Here is a 22881-nt window from a genome sequence, read left to right as displayed (position 1 = left end):
TGAGCTTACCATCTCAGGCATTCCACATGGTCATTTGCACAGATGAGTTTAAAGCATACAAGCTAATTTGAAAGGCTACAAAACATAAGTTCCGTGCAAAAATTATCATGACTATACTTCCAACATTCCTAAGAGTCACATAAGAAGTGACCAGAGGAAGCTCTAAATTATCATCAAGCCATCAAAGCCATGCACAGCATACCTCAAGGCACCCTCAGTGCTTCTCTGGATTCCTGTAGTCACCCTCTCTCTCCAATCACCAGAGGCCACAAAATGTAAAAGAAAGAAAACACTAACCTCTAATTATTAAAAGGTGATGAGCTCAGGAGTTGGGAGGATTTAAGCTTTTCTGTTTTGGGGAGGCTTACAACATGTTAAGAAGTTGCTAGAATATGTATGATGACAACCAAAGATGTCACCTAAAGAAAACACCAAGATTTTTCTGTATTTTGAAACAAATTTTACCTTTTACGTTATCTGAGCCCCTCTGACATTTAAATGCAGCTGTCACGGATTTTCAGATACTGCACATAAACTCACTTATAAAATATCATTTTTAAAATACATTTAAAAGAGATCTTTTCTTCACTGGAATCTGTTAGGTTTGACTGAAGCCAACTAGTGCGCACAGGTCTGGGGGCAAAGTTAATGATACTTTGAACATACCTATTGCATACAATTTCTGTGAGAGCAAGTTGGTGTTAATAGAATAGAAATCAGTTCAAATAAGTATAATATGTTGACAAAATAAAACCCTCAATAAATAGTTTTGATTTGTTTAAAATTCGTTTATCAAGCAATCACAGATCTGTCAAATATACAGAAATCTGCCAATGATACAGATCTTCAGAAAAACACTTGCATACTAGGCATATTTCATGGAATAGCTGTGCATAAGCCTTTCAAATGGTATTTGCTCCTGATCCATATCCAGCTTTAAATAGCACGACAAACTATTTAGAGGTGGGCAAGATGGGAAGGAAGTACTTAGGTATTTGTTAAATGTCAACTTTAAATTATGCAATAAAAAAAAAGAAAAAGCTCTTCATTGTTATTGACTGCTAAAATATGGACAAGAAACTTTCCAAGAGATAAAATACGAAAGTGAAAAGGAAAAATGCTGCAGGATAAAAGCAAGATTAATATCTACGATATCCACTGATAGTGCCCAAGATGTTTTTTTTCTGAACAATTTTTAATGGATATCTCACAACAGTGAAACTGCGATTTTATGACAGGAAAGAGAAATGATAGAACTTTCTTGTGCAACCCAAGCCAAGATTTAGGATCTATCAACTCCAATGACTTTGGAATCGAGTTCTGCAGTATAAAGAGGTAGCACAGTAACAGGAGATCGCTCCAGCTACAGGGCTCACATGTCTGAGAAGGAAGCAAAGCTGTGAGAAAAGAATTCAAGATATAGGCAGACCTACCACCTACAAAAAGTTGTGCTACTACAAGAGCAGAAGCTTAACAGTGAGAGGGTAACAAGGATCTGATTTAGATGAGGAATGCAGCTCTGGTTTATTGAAATTTCATGCTCTCTAGCCAAGCTTCAAAATCCCAGGGCAAAAATGAAAAAGAAGAGCCAGTTACAAAACCCAAAACCAACAAGGCATTGTTTGGCTGGCAGGAATACCAGTCCTAAGCAACTCAGAAATGCACATTGTTTTCCCATATGTTCCAGTGTGCCCACAATACTGGAAACACAGTACTGCTGCTGCTAGAAATCAGGACTCTGCCAGCAACATACCATGGGGCTCTAAGGATCCAGAAGCAAGTCAAGGAAAGGTGACCCTTTAAGAATCTCTTTCTCCAGGCTTCTAAATGGCTTGCTGTGAGCATTTTGTAATCCACACAGGTTACTGACAATTTTTGCTTCATTCTGAGAGGGTGGAGGTAGAGCAGAGCCTGGAGTTCCTACTACAGGTAGGAACAACCACAACAGGTATGTGTGCCCTCTGGCAGCAAACAACGCTGGTTCTGAAAACAGAAGGGTTGCTTCTCACTAGGATGGATAGAAGTACTGCAGCTTTATGTTTTTATCAAAGGATCAATTAAAACAAGGAGGGGAAAAAGCACACACATTTGTTTTCTTTTCCCCTCTCCATAAACCTCATCTCACCAGTCCTCATAGGTCACCTCATTTATACTTATTAATCCAAAACATACTACTTGAAATTTACAATACCAGCTCCATGTCTTCCTTACTCAGGGTTGGAATGCTTCAAAACTTGTTCCGAGACACAGCATTAATTTACAGCAACAAGGCAAGCAGAACACCTCCTGGCCCAGAATCCTAGTCCACCCTCAAATGCTATGTGAATTACAGAAAATAATTCATAGCAGATGAGGATAAAAGGCCCATCTCCTAATGACAGACCCAGCTAAGGGAATCCTGCGCCTGCTCCGGTCAGAATCAGTAGCACAGGGAACATCCCAAGCTCTACAGAACAGATAAAACTTCCAAAGGTCTCAGCAGAAGCACTACCCAAGGAAGCAATGTGGGTCAAACCCAGTACTTAAATCACTTAATTTACCCCAAAATAACTGTTTGACATAGCCTTAATGCTTTATATGGTTATAATCCCTCCTTCTTCCTGTTCCTTTCATTGTCCAGCTTTGTGCAGGAAAAGAACTCTGCCATAGCTATTCCACATAAAAATTATGAAGAAATTAAGAAGTCATTTGAAAACAAAATTGGATTTGAGGTCTTTTTGGTAGTTGCCAAGAGGAAAGAGGTACATGACTTCATTTTGAGGCTAGGCAGAGACCCACTGATATGAGCTTCAAATTAATGCAGAAGTTACTCACCATATTTAGGGAAGGTGTTCGTCTCAGTGCTGCTAGATTAGGATGTATTAGTCTCAATAAAGACTCTCTGAATCAAATGAGAACTAAGTGGTTTGGAGACAAAAGTATATGTGTGTGTGTGTGTGTATATATCTCTGTCTCTCTAAAGGTTTAACCTACACTCCAGGCTTAGGGAAACCCCTTTCTTAAAGTCATTCTAACACTGAGAGCATATTCATCTCTCTCAAACAAACACAGACCACGCACATGTACTTGAAAGCACTGCTTGTAAGAGACCACAGAGGATTCCCTCTCATTCTTCAGATTACCATGGAACAGTGACACAATGGCACACCCACGCTGCAGCAAAAGCTGCTCTGTGGGAAAAGCGCTGGTCTAGCATGGTGGAAAAGTTGCATCAACTCAAAAGGTAGAGAACACAAATTATTCGAAGTAGAATAATTTACTGTAAGGGGCAGATAGGTCAGGGACCCATTTCTAGGAATGCATTTTAATTCATTTTATTCTAAAGGTTTCCCTACAGAATCAGCACTCGCTTCAACTAGCTACAGTCTCCTCATCATTAGTGACATTTAGCTCTGCCCCCAAACAGAAACATTCTCATATCGCATTTTCTCTCTGAGGAAGAGGGCGTATAGAGGTGGGGACTACAGAAACGTTTTTTCCTTTACCCGAACAAGAAGTGATGAAGCATTTGCAAGGGTATACGATTCACTTCAGGCTATAGTTAATTAATCATGTTTCACAGATGACAAAAATTAACATTGTCATGCTGTTACCTCGAAGTGAAAGATTCATGATAGTTAAATTCAGAAAAAAGGTTCATCTCTAAGCCTGATTCTTGTAATGGTTTCAGTTTTGACAACACCACCTGCGCAGTTTTGTACCAAGGAGTAGAAACATTTTTAGACTTCTTTTGTCTTCTGGGTTGGAAGTACTAATGATCTAACTGCCCTCTCTGAGCGCATTTTCATCCTCCCAGCAGAAAAATCACATCTGCTTGGTAGAGCAGGGTGGATTTTTTTCTATCAAACCATTTACACTCTGCTCCTCACATGCACGTAGACAATTTGCAAATTCATGTTCAAATTACCACAGTTTTGTTAAAACAAATCTATTCTGGAGGCATTTGCAATCATAGCAGAGGAAACAACAGGTCAGGGTCAGGATGTGGGAAACCAAGGTTCAACTCCTTCGCCTGCCTTTCCCTGAGGGGAGTTAAACTGTGTTTGTACCTCCTGGATAAATAAATGTTTTAACTGCTGGAGTTGCAGGGTGATTTCTTCAGTCTTTTGCAATAATAGTCTTCCACTACATATGAAGTATTTACTGTTCCTTTGTTAGAAAAAACACTAATGACTTTAGTTTGATGGTTCAGACGTCTACCAACAGAATTCAGATTTACTGTCTGCCACTTAAGATAAAAACAATAATTTAAAAACTCCACCAAAACCCAACGGCGCCGACAACTTCCACTTCCCAGAAGAGCATCCTATTCACTCAGCTTCACACCAGTCTCTTTTTCTTACTCTGATCTCTAGTTTAGTTTTATTTAAGCATTTATTAAAAGCATAACACCCTCCACAGGGGAGGTTTGAAAGCAGCCCACCAGCAAAAGCTCAGTAGCAATTCTCTAGGCACTGTCTCAGGAGGCAAGTGGCACATACTCAAGTCTTTCCAAGCAGCAAAAGAAATCAAAGCCAAGAGATACATGTCTGAGGTGAAATGTTGTTATTCCACTGGATGACTGACTGACAAGGGAATAGCATTACTTCTTCCTCAGCAATGCATTCACTCAGAGTACAGTGAATTTAGCCTTCTATGGTTTTGGCTTTCACTGCACCCAAACACGGCTTTCAACTTTGGACTGACCAACATGCTTAATTTCTATAGAACTGGAAGTAGTTTGGGAGGTTGTTGTCATTTTGTCATCAGCTGCCAGCTCAGCAACAATCATGGGGCTAAATTCAAACTTCCCATGTGTGCTTTTCCTTGGTTTAATATCCATCACCTGTTCAACTGAACCACCGTGGTTCCTGCTAGGGAGGCCAGGAATAATCAGGTTTCTCCTCATCCAGGACCAGGGAAAGCCAGGACTGTTAAGCCCTTAAGGTTAGGTGCCTTCTCACCTGAAAGGTCACTTAACTCATTCCATGAGTTAAGTGACCAAAGATACCAATTTATTCTGGGAAGCATTCCCTAAATAAAATGCAAAATGCTTACAAACATTTTAACTGGAGTCATTCCGAGCACCACATGTTTACTGTCATGCTGGGCTACTTGTAGCTCCTCTCGGCAGCCATGCCCAAAGCACGTATGGGGAGGGATAAGCTGTTCTGTCAGCTGCAGCAACAGCTGTCTTCTGCAGATACCAACATAGAACAACATCCTAGAATGGTTTGGGTTGGACAGGACCTGAAGATCATCCAGTTCCAACCCCCTGCCATGGGCAGGGACGCCGCACACTAGACCGTGTCTCCCATGGCTTTGTCCAACCTGGCCTTGAACACTGCCAGGGATGGAGCATTTACCACTTCTTTGGGGAACAGGTTCCAGTGCCTCACCACCCTCACAGTAAAGAGCTTCTTCCTTATATCTTACCTAAACTTCCCCTTCATTGTTGCTTCCAGAGAAGGAGATGAAAACATGGGCTCTTCCTTTCCTGTTAACACCAGCTGAACAGCCACCTTGGCTCAAACAATTTCATTGTTTCATTTTTAACTCCTGTAAATGTTAGTGATATGAAAGTAACGACGTTTTCATCACAGCAAAGCAGAAACAACAAAATGTTTTGTGGAGGCAGAGAAAAGTAGTCAATGGAAAAACTGAAAGGGGAACCCTTTCTCTTTACCTCCAGTGGAAAAATTGTGGGGTACAGCAGAAACCACATGTGCATCTTTTTACCTGACCTCCCCACTTGCCCCATTCAGGAGAGGAAAACCCCTTTGGCTACACCATACATAACTGAATAATAAAAGTTTCATTGCTTCTTATGCATACCCAAGCCACTTATCTAAAGTCCAGATTGGATGGCTGCCATTCAAATTATTTTATTGTCCACTGAAGAACTGCTTGCTTAGGGGCTTGCCATAGGGGAAAAATAAGGAAATGAGTTAGAGAAAATTTAATATAATGCAAAGACAGCAGCTTAAAGTACCAGATCCTAGGTGACTTGTAAAGGGCTTAATTGCCACATAAGTATTGTTCAGGAGAGAAAAGATAGCTACAAGGAAGAAAGGAGACTGGAAAAAAAGCAAATTCCAAGTGCTCAAAAGAGTTTGGGCCTCCAGTATTCTGTGGAAGAAGCTGAAAACAGATTTGCTGTCCAGGAAGTTTTTTCTGAGGTTTAGTTTTAAGTTTATACTTTGATACTATGCTTCGGGCGTTCAGAATTCATCCTGCTGAAACAAGGTGGCTTGCTGTTCTCAACACAAGCGTTACTGACTAGCTGTCTACAGCTGTCCCCCTCCTTTTGGTGCACGAATGAGAACTGCTCCCATGCACTTACATTTTTGTCAAGCTAAAATACTCTCTTCTGCTTCACTCAGAAATAGGTTGGTTGCTATCCTCTTTTTTTATGTGTTTCTGAAACAGGTTCACATGCTCCAGATCAAGAAATAGCAATATAAGAGTCAGTCACAGTTGTCATGGTTTTGGGGTAAACAGTTAAAGGTGATGGTACCTCTTACCCACACTTCATAGAGAACTGAAATAAACACATTTTTGTGCTCACAGCAGTGGCTTTCCCAGGGAAGAAAATACTGCCACCCAGTTATACTCTAAATTTTAGTGAACTTCGATTTTAGTTTGGACTCCGATGGTGTTTGCCTGAGATATACTAAAACTCAAGGCATTTCCCACCCATTTTGTTCCTGCTCCCTCCGTGGCTAACTGCTTAGCCACAAATGAAAGACCACTCACAACAAATTCTTCCTTCCTTACAGGAAAAACTGGAAATGCCATAGTCCCTTTATGAGGTCTTAGATAGCAGTTCAACCAATTCCTTATTATTACTCAAATACATCCTTTTGCTATTTCACTAGATTTTCTTGAAGATGTTTACTAAGTTAACATTACAACAAGCATGAAAACAGGTTTTAAAGCACGCCAGCAGCAGGCTCCAGCAGCACATCGGTTCCATCACATTTGTCAAGACCAAAACCTTAAGCGCACAGCTAGTGTCAAGGAAGTTTGACTACAAGCCTTTCTTCTCGCCAATAAGGTCACCTTGTTCTCCAGCTGGTTGCCCATCCATTGGTTTCTACCACTTTTTTTTTTACTGAAATACTGTGGTGTTCCAGCTCTGGTCCAAACTGGAATGAAATTAATTTTAGGCAATGTCTCAATCCTCCATGAAAGGGATTTCTCTTTCTGCATAAGCTTCAGAAAGATTTTTTTGCTATCTACACACACTTTAACCTGCTTGCCAATATCCAAGGCAGAAAAGTCAACTCTGAAGCCATACTAAGTTTCCTACTCTATACATCAGTGAAATTTTAAAGCAACATCTAATGGTTCAACACATGTGACCTTTATGACATGGAGACAGGGTATTTGCAGACAAGGCTAAGGATTTTCACCCAGATTCAGGGACTGCTGAAAACTGCAAGTTGCAAACACTTCTCTGCCTTTGCTATTTCTTGGCTGAGCTACAACAACAAGATCAGGCACAGAACCCAGTGGAGTTACTCACCTTAAACTACTACCAAATAATACAGAGCATTTCCTCTACAAGATGATCTATCACAAAATGAGTTCCTGGTCTCTGACTGACTGCGAGATGTTCAAAGCTGAGTTCAAGATCATGGAAAGAGTGGAGGATTATCATAAACACCATTGCTGCCCACTCCAATGTAAGGCGCAAGCTCTTGACACTAACCCGTCTTTCTAAGACTGTACAAAAATGTGTGCTTCAAAGTACATCAAAAAACTTTACTAAAACTAACCACTTTCTTCACTGTGTTTGCTTGTCTCTCAGTATAGAGATCTGTGAAACTCAAGCACAGCAGAGCTTTTGGTCACGTTAACTAAAGCATCATTTGAAGTTGATGATTACTAGAAAACCAGGAAACACTAGAACGATACTGAATAAGGTAATGCATGATAATATATAACTATCTTGTACAGAAAAGCTTGAACAGTAAGCTTAGCCTGCTTCTGCCAGCTACCACCACTCTTACAGGCTGTAAATTGTCAGCTGAGCACAGGAGCTACAAGAGTCTGGGTTAAAAATGAAAGGAAAAAATGAAGTAGGGCCTGATGTACCCAGTGAAAGCTCATGTCTGCCATCAGTACAGGTGGCTGAATAGAGGAAGATGCCTTTGCCTAGGTTTGCAGCTGACCAAGGGAAAGTGAAGGTCTTGTACAAGGTATTCTGGCTGTTGGTGAACACTTCAGTTGAGACTTGTACTCTTATTTAGCTTTTCTGGAGGATCTGATGACCTTTCCACAACCAGTAATACTCCTCAAAACACTGAAGCAGAAGTTCCCTTCCTGTCCCATATTCCTCCCACCAGCTTCCTCCCCTCACCCCCCGAGCATATGAATCTAATTTTCCCTTTTTGTGGGATCAAGAATAATATCTGCTTACAATTTTGCTATATAGTGTGCAAGACATACAAGTGTGTGGTAAAGCTAATTACCACATCACAGAGAGAGCTCTCTCATCGTTAGATGCCAGATCCAAATATTCCTAATGCAGCTCTCCATCACATAAGCACGCCAACACACATACTCACACACACAAAAAAATAAATCTATGAAGACAAACATTCCTATATATTGTCCTACAAGAAAACTGCCTTAGAACAGTTTCCTGTTACCAAAAGAAAGGACTATAAAAATGAAGGAACTCCTGATCTTAGACTGCTATTTCCACCTCATATGACCTTAATTTTATGGAAACTGTACTCTTGTGCAATTCAGGTTTTACTCATAAAACATAGACAGCAGCAGTATATAGGCACTGGGGAACAATTAAGAAAAATGTAAAAATTCTTTGAACAGTAAAAAAAATATGTTTGTTTGAACAATTTTTTATAAATTATGTAAGGAAAAGCCATTTGCTGTAGTGGAGATAAAGTTCTTTTTTTCTTTCCTTTCTTTTTTCCCTTAAAAAGAAAGTGAGGAGGGGAAAAGGCAAGTGCTTGGAGCGCTAGATGCCGTAGCAAACATAGTTTTACTTCCCTTATGTACTTTCCCAGCAATTACAAGCAAGGAAAAGGGGTTAAGTACTGAAGATCATTTTATAAAGGAGGGATATACATCTTCCTATTAATTATAACCTTACTCTAAACTTTTGCAGTATCTCTCTGTGCATTCTACTTTTAAGGAAGCATTACACCACAGCCAGTGAGTCTGACAAATACTCCATTTATGCCTGTCTTTCAAGCATTTGCAAGCATTTAAGTTTAGTTCAACCTCATTTCCTTAAAAAAAACCAAAACATATTCAGTATTTGTAAACCCAAAATGGACATTGAAAAGCAACTGAATACATATAAGAGTATTATTCAGATGAGACATTCTACTACAGGAGAAAAATAGGAATGGCCACAGAAATGAAAATATTTGACAATTAGCAGCTCACAGCCTAATCCAAGTGTCACAGTAACCTTAATTGTCTACGTAGAGATCCCACTATGTGAATGGGGTGCAAACTTCTATGCTATGCATGGAATCTTTTCCCTTTTCAGAAGTGATAAAAGCACTCAGGTCCAAATTTCCCAAACTGCCAGACTCTGTGCTATGCACCGAAACACTACATGAAACTGTCAAGAGTGCACTCAACCAGTCAGCTCCCAGTAGCCACATTTTATCCAGGCAAGCCAGACCACAGATGCACATTCTTAACCCAAGTGCCATGAAAAACCCAGCTTGAGCCACCACACTGCCAGTTCACATGAACATCTCAGTTCCACAGACAGGCCTTTGGTTCATGGAGACACCAACAAATCACTCCACCCAAACCTGGCTTTGACCCCCCAGACCCATCTGGGTTTTGCACTGTGATGGGGATTAACAGTTTCTGCTCAGCATAACGTAAGACAAGCCGTCAGCTTCCAGACCCAGAGTGTCCCCACAGGGACCCACCTGAGCGCCTCCACACCACACCACCACACCACAACCAGAATCTGTGGGGCAGCCCAGCTCCCAGGTCCTGTTACCCTAAGAGGATGGCCCCTAACTAAATTAGACTATTTAGGGCATTGGTATAAGATTCTGAGTCTTTAGCACTTAAAGACCTTTGAGGAGAGGTAAACCCAAAAGCATTTTGTGGGTTGAGGGATGGAGCTATGTATATCCTCCCATTTATCAGCACACTCTTCATGCTGCTAGGAAACAACTGCCTCCCAAGCCACCGGTTCAGAGCAAGGCCCCTTAAAAGCATTCTTCCTAAGGAAATCCCCTCACCTTCAGTTAAGCATATTTTTTCAAATGTTCTTTCTCTTAGGGTGTTAGTTAAAGGCCATAGGAAATTGTACATCTTTGTGGCTTTTATTAACTTATTTCCTTTACAGCAATATGCTGTAAAACCAGTAGAGAGATCCTCTTTAAAACTCAAATGTTACCGTGGGGCCTTCAGCAAACTCACAGCCCTTTTCGAGGCTCAACAATCACCATACCTCAATATATAACTACCATCTTTCATACCTTCATATTGAAAACATTGACAGAATTTGCTTTTAAATTGTGCCTTTTGTGGTTGTTTGGGGTTTGTTGTTTTGGGGGTTTTTTTTGCATTTATAGACAGCCTAGAATAAAACTAGAATTGCTGAGCTCTGTTTAAATGACAGATAAAACCAGAAAGGGACAAAGAAACAAAAATATTGCCAGGAGGACTTTCAGAGTCCAAAAGCAGCAGAGAACTAGTGCTGAATGCAGAGGTAGCTGTTACCAGCAGAATGGGGGAGTCTGGATTACAGCCTGTGAAGCTCTCAGGAAAACTCTGAAAACAAGCAAGGAAATCCAGAGCTGAAATGGGGAGGAAAGTAAATGTTCAGAGAACGCACTTGGATTGTCTGCATATTTCTGAGGACATGAGAAGGCAGGACCAAAGGCAGATTGAATTTCAATCTCCTGTGTGCACACACAGAGATTTGAAATGTGGTCAAAAGTCCAGCATGACAGATTGTTGCAGCAGCTACTCCAGATAAAAGAAAGCAATAGATGATGGTTTCAGAAGACTGCAGCTTAAAGCAACAGAAGCTAAACCAACAGTAACATAGACATGAGGCTAGTCAAATTTATAAGGAAGGAAATACAAAGCCATCTTCCATGCCTGAAACAAACATTTTTTAAGCAATTCCGTTTTGAACGCATAACGAGCATACACACACACACACAAATAAAAGGCCAAACCAAACTGAACAAATCTTAATATTCATTACATGGAACACAAAGTATTATGGTTTGGGGCTGGTTTTTGGGTTGGGTTTTGGGATTTGTTTTGGTTTTTAACAGAACATGAGATATGTAACTGCTGAATAATATTTTCAGTTTGAGGGTCTGAGATTGGTCTCGATCTTCTGAACTTCTAAGCTGCTTACTTCGTACTGGAATTGCCACTAATCCCCAGCTTAACAAGCAAAACATTTCTTGCATACCCTATAACTCCCCCAAGCCTTTCTCTGTTTGAAACTACAACCTACACAATGGAACAGGATTATATTTTAGTACTAATACAATTTTATAGTTGGAATCCCCTTCAGTTTGAAGCAAACAGCAGGAGTGACTCATTATAAGGCATTAAAAGGGGGATTTCCTACTCAAGTAAAACACCAATTAACATTACAGAAAACAAAATATCAGGTGAGAGGACAGTAAAGAGGGAGCCCAAGGATCCACTAAGGAAGCAATACAATTACACAAAAAAAGTAGTCATGGCTTTTATTTCAGCTAGAGGTGCATGATCCAAGATGGATTTGTTATTCTAAAACTGAAACTAGGAGACATACTGACTATGAGGCTTCACTCTGAAACTCAGCTGAGACAATGCAAGGTTGCTTTCATCAGTCAGCAGCGATTCTGTGGTTTTGGCTTCATCCTGGATTCTGGCAGAGACAGACCTGTCACACTCATGACCTACATGTAATATTGTATCTGACACAGAACTAGGCCTCAGTTTAACTATTGCACAAGACGATAGAAAAACCTGTTATCAAGCAGCAAGCCATTACCCAATACCTGGGCTCATTCCATGAGTCAGAATGGAGCAGTCTGCTGCTTTCAGTAAGTATGAAGGTCATTTTTGCAATTACTGTTTCTAGTAAAAGATAAACTCCCACACACAGTGAAAGCAGGATGGTTACAAACGACGTGGGATGTTTCATATGTAGGCTGTACAAACAGGGCACACCTTCTGCCTTGAATACAAACACGAGCAATCAGAGTTTTTAGTAACTGGGTGGCTGCCCGGTGGGTGAGGTTCTCGCAGAGCACTGGAGCAGCAGCACATTTGCAGTGGTGTCGTGTGTTCAGGAGGAAGACCAGCAGGCAGAGGATAAAACTGGAGGTTGTTCTGCCACTGAACGACAGTGCTACCTCATCAAGCCACACCATCCGTCTACTTCCATCCAGGAGGAATAAGAAAGTCACAGAGCTTCATGTTAGCCACAGAGCTTCATGTTCCTACTACACTCTGTCCTCCAACCAAAGATATTACTGCTGACTGAGTATAGTCATATTTAGATACCATCCTTGTACTGACTTCAGCTACATAAGTTCTACTTCTTCCCCACAGAGAAAAGGAAAGCAATATGAGGGGTATCAAACAGCTTCATTGTCCACAGCAGCTGCTGTAGGAGAACTGGCCAATCCCCACCAACTTGTTTGTGAAATCTCAATGACTATACAAATTAGAACAGGTCAAACTCACCCCTTTGTAAGACTGTTACTCTTTTACACCAGTTTTGTGGGTGGCTTTTTAATAGAACAGGTCCTCTACATTGAATTCTATATTGAGAGACCCCCCCTTTTACTTTTCTCAAGCTCACATGGCCCAATGCTTGCATTTAAAGAAAAGAAACAGTTTTGTCTGTTTTGACAGAAACAAAGAAAACTGTCAAATTGTTATTTTACTACTTATTCTTTACTAGCAGTTATTATGTATTTGAAATAAGGGCTTATAATAGATATCTTATTGTTTTATGCAGGTATGCCACATGCACACAGGACTTTGCTATTTCTGGGATGAAACAGACTTGGCCCAGCAAAATGTTTTCTCAAATATCCTGCAAAAGAAATAACAACTGGTTTTACTACTCACACAGTTTTCTTCACTGCCCAGGTTTGCCTCATCAGGTGTGAGCACTTGGATTTTGAGCCTTTGGGAATGGTCTTCTCCAGCTCTCTTCATCTGTCCTGCATGTCTTCAACATGGTCCTGAAACCACTGAACTGACAGGTAGAGTTCACTACTACCCTCCTTGGAGCAGAAACAAGCTTTAACTTCTTTTTCATATCACTCACATGCCTTACAGAGGAAAAGGGCAACTTCCAACCTACAGTCTTCTTATGGATCTAAGACTACTGCTAGTCCTCAAAATCTAGAAGAACTTCAGTGGCACAAAGCCAGTGAAGATGAAGCTGTGATAGTTGCTATTTTTGAAGTTGCTGAGTTACTAAATTTCATAGCTGAAGAAATTAAAAGGAAGTTACTCTTCCTTGGTGCAGCAGAATACAAGGAAACAAAGATTGAAGCAGCATGCCAAAGTGCTTTAAACAGTCAAATGTGTCTTGATCTACTCTCTTCTTTTGTGCTGGCCTGTATTATGTTTAGTGTTTCAAGTCAAAAATAACCCTCATTATCAGTCCACAGGACCCACTTATTTCAGATGCATTACCTCCTCATTAAGAATATGTCATTACAAGACCAGTCTAATATGAAGTCTTGTTGAATTAGTAGCTGGGTCCATTGCATAGTTGTTTCAAATGACTTTATCCTTTCACCTTAAGGAAGGGGGGAATCAGTGTCAAAAATCCAAAGCTTTGTTCCAGGGAAACAGTTAATCTAATTAAAACCTTGGCAGTCTAAGTAAAACACACATTATTATTAGTTCACTTACACTTATGGTTAATAATACAGTTGAGATTTACATATACAAACTTTCTAGTACCTATTCTTTTCCTCCCCTCTAGCATTATACTCAGTCTCAGTGTCGTCTGGGTCCTGAAGGCAACAGCAGCAGCCGTCTCCATGCTGAAACACCAAGGGTGTACAGCAGCTCATCATCAGCATCCCAAGTTCTTCACTGGAAGGAGTTCATCACTGATGTTGGGGGTCCCTCTGGGTTATGTTTATGTTTTCCTAACACAGACAGCTCTCTCCTACTTAGCTACAAGTTTTAAATTACAACACAGTCCACCCCAGCCCCAACTCAGATAAAGGATTACCCTTTGTTAAATGACTGCATCTAGGTTCTCAGATATTTATATAAGTAGTTTTTACAGATCAAAGTGCATACATATTGGGAATAAACAATTGCCTAACTATTAAGCAACATCCACAGCAAAAGCTAGCTAAAGGCCACATGAGCCCTGGGACACTCCCTTGTCATGCCAGGAGAACACCTATAGCCTTTCACTACTAAAGGCAAAAGTCTTATTTACCAGGCTACAGTCTCCATCCAAACTGCCTCTGTAGCAACAGCAAAACGTTTCTTACAATGCAATTTAGCCAGCACACTCACAGAGCATGGTAACCTGTCTGCTGGAAGGCCCAACAACGAGAGCAGACAATTGCAGAGAGGAATAAATTGCTAGATGTCTGTCTTTACATTGCCAGTGCATATTGAATTGCATGGTCCTGATTAGTACTTGAGGAAACTCAAATCCATTTCTGGACTGCAGGAGGAAACATGAACTTTTTGGTCTAAGCAATATTATATGTTGAGGAAAATAGAGATATCACTTTGACGATATTTAAGGATGTCTTGAGGAGGTAGCATTAGACTTTAAACTGAATTGGCTAAAAATAAAAAAGCAACATGCAAATATTTCAGCTTTGTTTACATCCAAAGGCAAATTTGTATGGCTGTCTCCTTCCAGCATTCCAATTAAAAGGTATAAAACGAAACTTTATGCTAGAGTTCGAGTATAAATTATTCCAAAAGACAACAATAGAGAATATCAACAACAATGAAATCAGTTAAGATTAGGCCAAATAGTCTAATAAGTTTTTCTTGTAACTTATAAAGAAATGGCATTTGTGCATCTATGAAAATCCTAAAAATTGCTAGATTTCTGCTTAGCTGATTTGATCAACTACTTATTCAAATGATTTGCTTTATCAGTTCTGAAATTTCAATTTTAAACCTGATGTTTTGGCTCATAAAGTAGTAATTCCAGCAACTGCACTGAAAGAAAATCTAACATTCACCATAAAATCTGACAGCAAAAGTGTCATCTTTCATTTCTCTGCTGTACTTTGTTGCCAAATAGCATCTTCAATGTTGTAGTTAGTAGACAGAATGAAATACATAAGTTACAAGGACAACCCTGAAAAACTACAGATGGGTGCACAATTTCAGCCGTATCCCATGTGGACTTTTTGTCCAACAAGCCTTTCAGTTTATTTCTTCCTCAAAAAGGAGTTACAGAAGATGCTACGAAACATCCCACAAGATGTCACTAGAGATGCATCAGCCAAAATCATCACTCTCCTCACTTCCTAAGCAGCGTGTTACAGACAACTTTGAAAACATGGAAAAAACCAAAAAACCAAAAAAAAAAACCAAAAAAACAACCCCAAAACCAAATTAACCAACCAAAAAAAAAAAAAACCAAACCAACCAACCAAAAACAGAAACAAAAAACAACCCATCACCAAAAAAAAAAAAGCCAAAACAAACACCCCCAAAAAAACCCCAAACAAAAATAAAGGTAATACCTGAGCAGAAGCATGCCTGTGCAGCGCTACCCTTTAAGTTCTGGCCTATTAAGCAGCTAGGCTTAATTGTTAATTAATCAAATTAATAATTTGAACAGTGAATAAACCAAGTACATACAGATCAATGGGAAATGCAAGTCAGCTTTAGGCATCAACTTCTAATGAACTAGCTCCAAAAAATTGCCATGGGTTTTACGTTTTCTGTAGTGGCAGTCAGCAGAAGATGTACTGCCCCCCTTTCAGACTCCTCATATAGAAGGAGGAACAAAATTAATCATCAGCTCTGCCTCAGTTACACACTAATACCAGGAAAGATGTTTTGTCTCATTTTATTTCCATCATTCACAGTTTTATATCCATTTTTTACAATCACACCTATCCCTGAAAGCTACACAGATGTTTTGCAAATACCTGTTAACATCAGGTATAATGGCGTGGCAGGATCCTCATTCACAGTTATTGCTTAAGGCCCTTTCTAACAAACACTGTATGAGCAAAGTAGGAATTCAAAACTACTCAGATAAGGAAAAAAGAAAAACCACATTCCCTCTTCTACCTCCCCCCATATTTCCCTTTCTTGAAACAAATCACATCTCACTTGAGATAAGGGTTAATTAACATTTGAAAACCATCTTTGACACAGAGCTCTCACGTAGAAATTACATTTCAATGCCTAATTTTTCCTATTCTCTGAAAAACCAATGATTTACAGCCTTAGTAAATGACATTTACTCACAAATGAACAGCGCAGAGGCATTCCACTGACCTAGCACTCACCTGATCCAAAAAGACTCAAGTACATGATGTATAATGACTTACATTACTTACCACCCGGCAGCCAGTGCACTGTAGTTAACTGCTGCAGAAATTAGTCAACTCACCCCATCCCTGTGCTACATGTCAGCTCCCAAAAAATGCCCCACACAATGCAAGCAGCCAAGTCCTACCTGCCCATGCTGTGATCCATAGGACTGACCTAAGCGGATTCATTTTTAGCTTTTAGGGACTGTCCCTTCTTTCTTTGATAGAATCTCTTAAGTGATCACTTCCTCCTTATTTCGTTTTCCACAAGAAGCAAGAAGGCCAAGACAATCCTTTAAATGCTTTGCAAAGTGACAGCAGGCAATGTAATTGCTAATGAACCTTGTCCTGACTACACAATCCAGCTTGGACAAAGATACTCTTAAACAAGAATTAAACTACGTAACAGGGTTTTTGGCCATTTTCTTATCACAAAACCACACGAAATTTCACACCTAGAATAAGGATTAGGGCTGTGGATTCAGGCTTGTCTACTGAAAAGTTGTATTCTGTCCTTACAGATCCCGACATCAAAGACTGTGCCAAGAACACATCTCTAAAAGGTCACATATTAACAGCCATTTTTTCCCTCTGAAGGGACTCACACAGCTTACAGCAATGGTTCAGCAAGTATTTTGTGCAAGGAAGAGCTTGAAAAAAAAACCCACCCAAACCAATAGAAGGTAACGTCCTCATGGCATTTCTAACTAGATATTTCTGGGTAGAAAAGCTTCCCAAAAACAACATGCTCAGCAATAAAGACTGGGGGGAACATGCTGGGGTAACTGATCAAGCAGCTGTGTGGGTGCTTAGCTGCTGGCCACCCACAAAAGGCTTACAAGCACACGATAGAACTGAAAGGTTTACCTGCTGCCTTTATGCTTAGGACAACAACTGAATAAAAGATTGGGAGGAAAGCTAAAAAGAGGACATGCCCAGAGCTTCCCATCACTGTTTTTGAGACTGAAGAGACTTTCTAGATAAGAGCAAAGAGGTCAGACCAGCTGAGAGAAGACTGCTGAGCACTCCTGTAGGGTGGCTGCTCACTCTATGGGTAGTTCCACTCCAAGAACCAGCCGTGCTGGCTGACACCACATCACACGCATATGACCAAAGGAAGACGACCCCAAAACCCACAATATTTACGTGTATTCTTTAAAAATAAAATCATGTTAAATGCCATTAGAAATTTTACATTTTCATTTACAGTAGAAAGTACTTCTGCTGCTAACTAAAATATAAAAACAAATCAAATGTAAAATGTTTCCACTTCAATTTGGAATATAGCTCTAACAAGCTTATATATGAGAGCTTTGTTTGCCATCTTTCTTATAGGCCAAATACTGGCTTTATAGGACAAAAAGATTAGGATAATCAATATATCAGTTTAATACAGAGACTATTTAACAAAAACTATAATACATATATCATACTGGGTCTATTTATTCAGTATACAATTAAATCATGACAGGTGGAGCTAAAGTATTTTATCTGATTGACTGGTACATTAAACCATGTCTTGGGTGACATAGTTTAGTGTGTGGTATCCCTGCCCAAGGCAGGGGGTTTGGAACTAGATGATCTTAGGGTACTTTCCAACCCTAACCATCCTATGACTCTATAATAGCAGTAGTAATAGCCTATAACATGTCCAAATACAATCCCAAAGAGGCAGTCATTTTACATTTTCTATAACAACTAAGTGATTCTGCATGGATGGGTAAAAAATATGACTATTTAGCATAAGGCTTCATGTATTTTATGCAGAGGTAGTTTCTCAAAAGCTCAGGGTCATCCATCAGACATAAATGAACCAGACACCAACACCTGCTGCACCGCTTCTGGGAAGAAAAGCTCCAGGAGCATTTGTGATCTCTAAAATATATTAAAAACCAGGAAGCAATAAGATGGTTTCTACAAAAGCAGTGGAAGCAAAACAGCATTGTCAAAAACCATTGACTGGAACAAGCAACTCTGACAAACCGATATATTACTGCTTTCCAAGAACATCCAACCAAAATCTGTACCAAAGCAAATGAGTATGATTAAAGCTTCCTTTATTGTTGGCTCTGTTTTGGATCATCTTTATTGCTGATGAAGGAATCAATGGCTTTCTTGATATTTTTCTCTTTAATGTCAAAACTGTACAAGTTTACTTTGGAGAGGAAAATACCACATGCTAAGAAAAGTAATATTTCCTTAATATGTTCCTTAACAAAAAAAAACAACCAAACCCCAGTGTTTCCCTTGCTTTTCATGTAATTATCAACCATTTCCATTCAAAAGAGCTGACTACTGTAACTCAGCACGTTCCTTTGCCTCTCTAGGTTACTTTGCAAACAAACAAAACAAGCCACTTTTGTGGCCATGTCCTGTGCTCCTCCATCCTCATCAGTAAAGTGGTTTTATTCAACTGTGGACTTCATAAACATACATCAACAACTGTTTGAAGAACTTGACCATAAGCATGGTGCAAACGACAAAGGCTTCCCACTTTGGTTTGTGTTACCTTGGATACCAGGATGCTTATGCTCCATTTACACTCGTAACAGCTTCAAATAATAATTTGTTCATTTGCCCTAGTATTTGTGGAGCTTTAACTTAGACCATTATGGCAAGACTTACATTTTACAGCTGATTTTGACAAGCTGCTAAATTTGTTCCCCTACGAAAAGCTATTTCTTTATTTTTTTTAACTTCAATCACAGTGTTCCCCCACTCCCTTTGAGACTTTAGAGGTGCTTTTTTTGTGCATAACATGTTTTAATGAATATCTGTGGAGACTGTAAAACAAACTAACAGATTATTTTTGAGATCCTTTACATATTTAAGTTCGACATTTCAGAACTAAGATTTCTCCTGATTGCTAATAAATAACTATTTATTTCTCCCCCTCTCCATTCCCCCCACTATATCACCAGATTTGGGAAGCAAGATGTCTACAACTTTTTAGTACACCCCACAGAGTCTGGAAAGGAGTTGTCTGAAGGATTTCAGAAAGCCTTGATCTCTATTTTTTTCCTAGATCCATTCACTAATTTACGTTTCAAGGGCTCAACTTCAAAAAGAAGACAGACGTAAGTGTGTGTTTGTTTGGTTTAGAAAACAGCCATTTTTCCAAAGCAAAAAGGGATAACTTACAGATGCTTCTCTCAGAAAGGAAAACTTAAAACGTATCAGGTGAGACTCAAAAAAACCCCAATAAAACAGATTTCTATCAAATTGTTTATAGCATTGATTCTTGGCCACTCATCAGCTCTAACTCCTTAGCTCAGGTTTTTGTCCTCACACTGTTTCAGTTAGAGGCTAAGCCCAAAGACTCTTCAGTCTCTTCATACTGCCCCCTCCCTTGCATCAGAGCAGACCCATTCCCTTTCCTGCCCGTGACATCCTCTTTCTGCAGGAAAATACTGCATCATTTTAAAGTTCTAAGAATGGATTTAGATGTTTAAGCTGACAAAATCAGAGAAATGTAGGCTTTCAACTTGTGTATCCTCACAACACATCGTGGCAGAATCACACAAATAGCACAGAAGCCCCAAAAATGAAAATAAGGAAATCCTTTAGGAAATTCCTTGTCAGCTCTCACCGGGAACTGAACTAAGAGACCGAGTCTGTATTAGCACTACCAGAGAAAAAAAGCTGTGTAATCAATGTGTTTCAAAGCACCATCACATGAAAGGAAAAGAAAAAGATAATCCGATACCTCTCAACATGTTTCCTCCTATACTAATTCTAGGGAAATGGCAGCTCTAGTAAATCCTTACCAAATCCTACCATCAAATACATGAGTTCAACAGCGTGTAGGGTAACAATCCTCTTAGGAGCAAGGAAGAGCAAGCCCAGGACGGCTTTTCATGTGCAGCAACGGTGCCACCTACAGCCTGAGCGAGGCCACGGCACTGCTGTACAGAGAGACAGCAGGCAAGGAGATTTTTCAGACGATTTTACCACAAATCTGCTCTTTTAAATTCAAGTCTGACCGAGGATGCAGCTTTAGCGTCATATTTAGTAGTATATATTTTTACACTTTACCCATGGAGATGCTATATGCTTTCTAGCTCTTTGTTCTCAGATTGCATGGTCTTTAAGACTCTGGCTATGGACCAAAACCAGTAACAGCTAAGTTGGGTGCTTAACAGATGTGCCTATGGAAACCATATGTCAGAGGCAAGAATCAGAAGAACATGACATTTCTGTTGTCACACACACATATGACACTACATGGCACATATTTTACAGACTCCCGGAAGAAAGTTACTAGACCTTTTTGTAAGCCATGGTTCAGCAGTCATCTTTACAATGACATCCACACTTGTCACTTGAAGCAAGAAAAATCTACTCTCCCAGTGCAGCTGGCACATCACTGAGAAGCCTTACTTCCTAAGAATTAGGAGTATGTAAAGTCAAAGAAATAAAATATGTAAATAGAAAAATGTGAATAAACAGCATTAGAAGTAGAAGAATGTCAATAGAAATATAAAGTCAAATTCAGAAATACCGACATATATTACATGCAAGCTACCAGGAAGAGAGCATTTCGAAGCACCTAGAAGCTTGAACTGCTGCAAGTTGTATTTTGTTCACATACTCAGTGGGCCAGATGGCAAAAACACCTCTTGTTTTATGCCAACAGTGTCAAGTGGAGCTGATCTGTTTTACAACAGGGGCCTTAACTCTATGAGGGCCGCCTGGCTTGGCCCACATCATGTATCACTGCACACCTCTCCATGCTGCCTCATCTCACCACCTTCACTGCCATTACAGCTGCACACAGCTGTAATGCCAAGTGTGGGCCTGGCAGCCGCGTGCACTACTCTTCGTGCACTTCTCTTCATGCATCTCCAGCTCCTCAAATACAGGCAGACCTTTTGTTAAGTAAGGGCAGGTGTCTCAATAATTGCAAGTTTTCTCACCATATGCAAGCCACATGTAACCACTACAGTGGGCAAGGTCTTTCCAAGGGTACAGCAGCCTGAAATAAGGACTGGAATTGCAGTTCATACATCTGATAGTCAGCCTTAATAGAATACAAATTCTGAAACAGAGGACTGCTTCACTTCATCATCCAAGTTCATTGCCTGGTTATTCTAATCTATATAAAAGAGATAAAGGGGTCACAGGAAACTCAAGGAACTGCTTCAGGGAAAGCAATAGAAAAAAAGAACAGAGACTGTGAAAAAGTAAAACTGCTGAGGTGAAAAAACAGAAGAGAGGCAAGGCAAAAAGGCAGAAGTCAAATATTGGCTTCCTGATAAACCAAGTTGACTGTTAGGGAAAGAGTGATCTTAAGCAATAGACGGCTGCAGAGTTCAGTGACTTTATAGAAGCACAAGTTTCCCAGGGATGTCACTGGAATACCAAAAAGCAGAGCACAGAAAGTAGCCCTCATACAAATTGAGAACTACCATTCAGCCTCTTGACTGAGTGAATTTAACATAGTCCAGTTAGCGGCTTTCTCACCCTTCACAGCAGAATCTGGACACTAGGGAATGACATCTAAAATGAAGAGTAAGCAACTGATAAGCTTGTTATAGCTGCTTTGTAGAGCAGGTCTTTCACAGTGCAGCAGAGTTAATTTTGGTCTTATTTTGGTTTTTTTAATTTATTACCCAATTCTATGTTACCTACTCAGACATTCCATTATAGGTACACATTCCCATGCAAAAACACTGTCCCCCATCTACAACCTAACTCCGTATGTATTCATTAGACTTATCTTACCACAGTTACATCCCCTTGTCCACCTATCTTGAAATCAAATCTGCTCTGCAGCAGAAAGCATAGAAGCTCCAACCTGATCAATAACCTTCCCAGTATTCATACTACTAGCCTTTCACTGCACCTCTGTTGAATGCTTTACTTCAGACTGTACTGCAAATAGTACTCATTCAGGTTCAGTTTATGCTGGAGTTTCCGTTATTTGCAAACTCTACTTGCTTTGAAATCAGCAGGAATTTTGGTCCTGGCTTTGTCCACCAGCAGGGGTTTAGTTGCCTGGATACTAGAAGCAGAGGCCTAAGTTTGCAAATTGTCTTTTGTTAAAAATCTACCTAACCTTCAGGCCCCTTTCTCACTCTCTCAGATTTGAACTCTGAAGCAAACACTTCTTATTTATGATGATCACTGCAATGAGGATTTATGTCACTAAGTTCTTGGAGGTATAAGCAAAGTAAAAAATACCTTCAATATTCACAATATAAAGAGCTTCGCTGCACTATGACCAAGACCAGCTTTGCTAGATGGACGCACAGCTTCAGGGAGTCCATCCAGAAGAATCCCAAATAAGTACAACCTAAAAAGGTAATTAAGAAATAAAGTTATGTTAAAAAAAATACTCTATTGACCTTTTTACTTTTAAAAGTAGATTTATTTTTCC

General features: G+C 39.8%; 1 protein-coding gene across 1 annotated transcript in view; it reads right to left on the bottom strand.

Moving 5' to 3' along the window:
* TNIP3 (TNFAIP3 interacting protein 3) overlaps positions 1-22881 on the bottom strand; it is a 77251-nt gene that overhangs the window by 53605 nt on the left and 765 nt on the right. The window contains exon 2 of the mRNA XM_030480386.1: positions 22686-22797. The gene's annotated coding sequence lies outside the window, so the exon portion shown is untranslated. The remainder of the gene's footprint in view (positions 1-22685; positions 22798-22881) is intronic.

Source organism: Strigops habroptila, chromosome 3 (genome assembly GCF_004027225.2).
Source record: "Strigops habroptila isolate Jane chromosome 3, bStrHab1.2.pri, whole genome shotgun sequence".
NCBI lineage: Eukaryota > Metazoa > Chordata > Aves > Psittaciformes > Psittacidae > Strigops > Strigops habroptila.
This window is presented reverse-complemented; position numbering and strand designations above follow the sequence as displayed.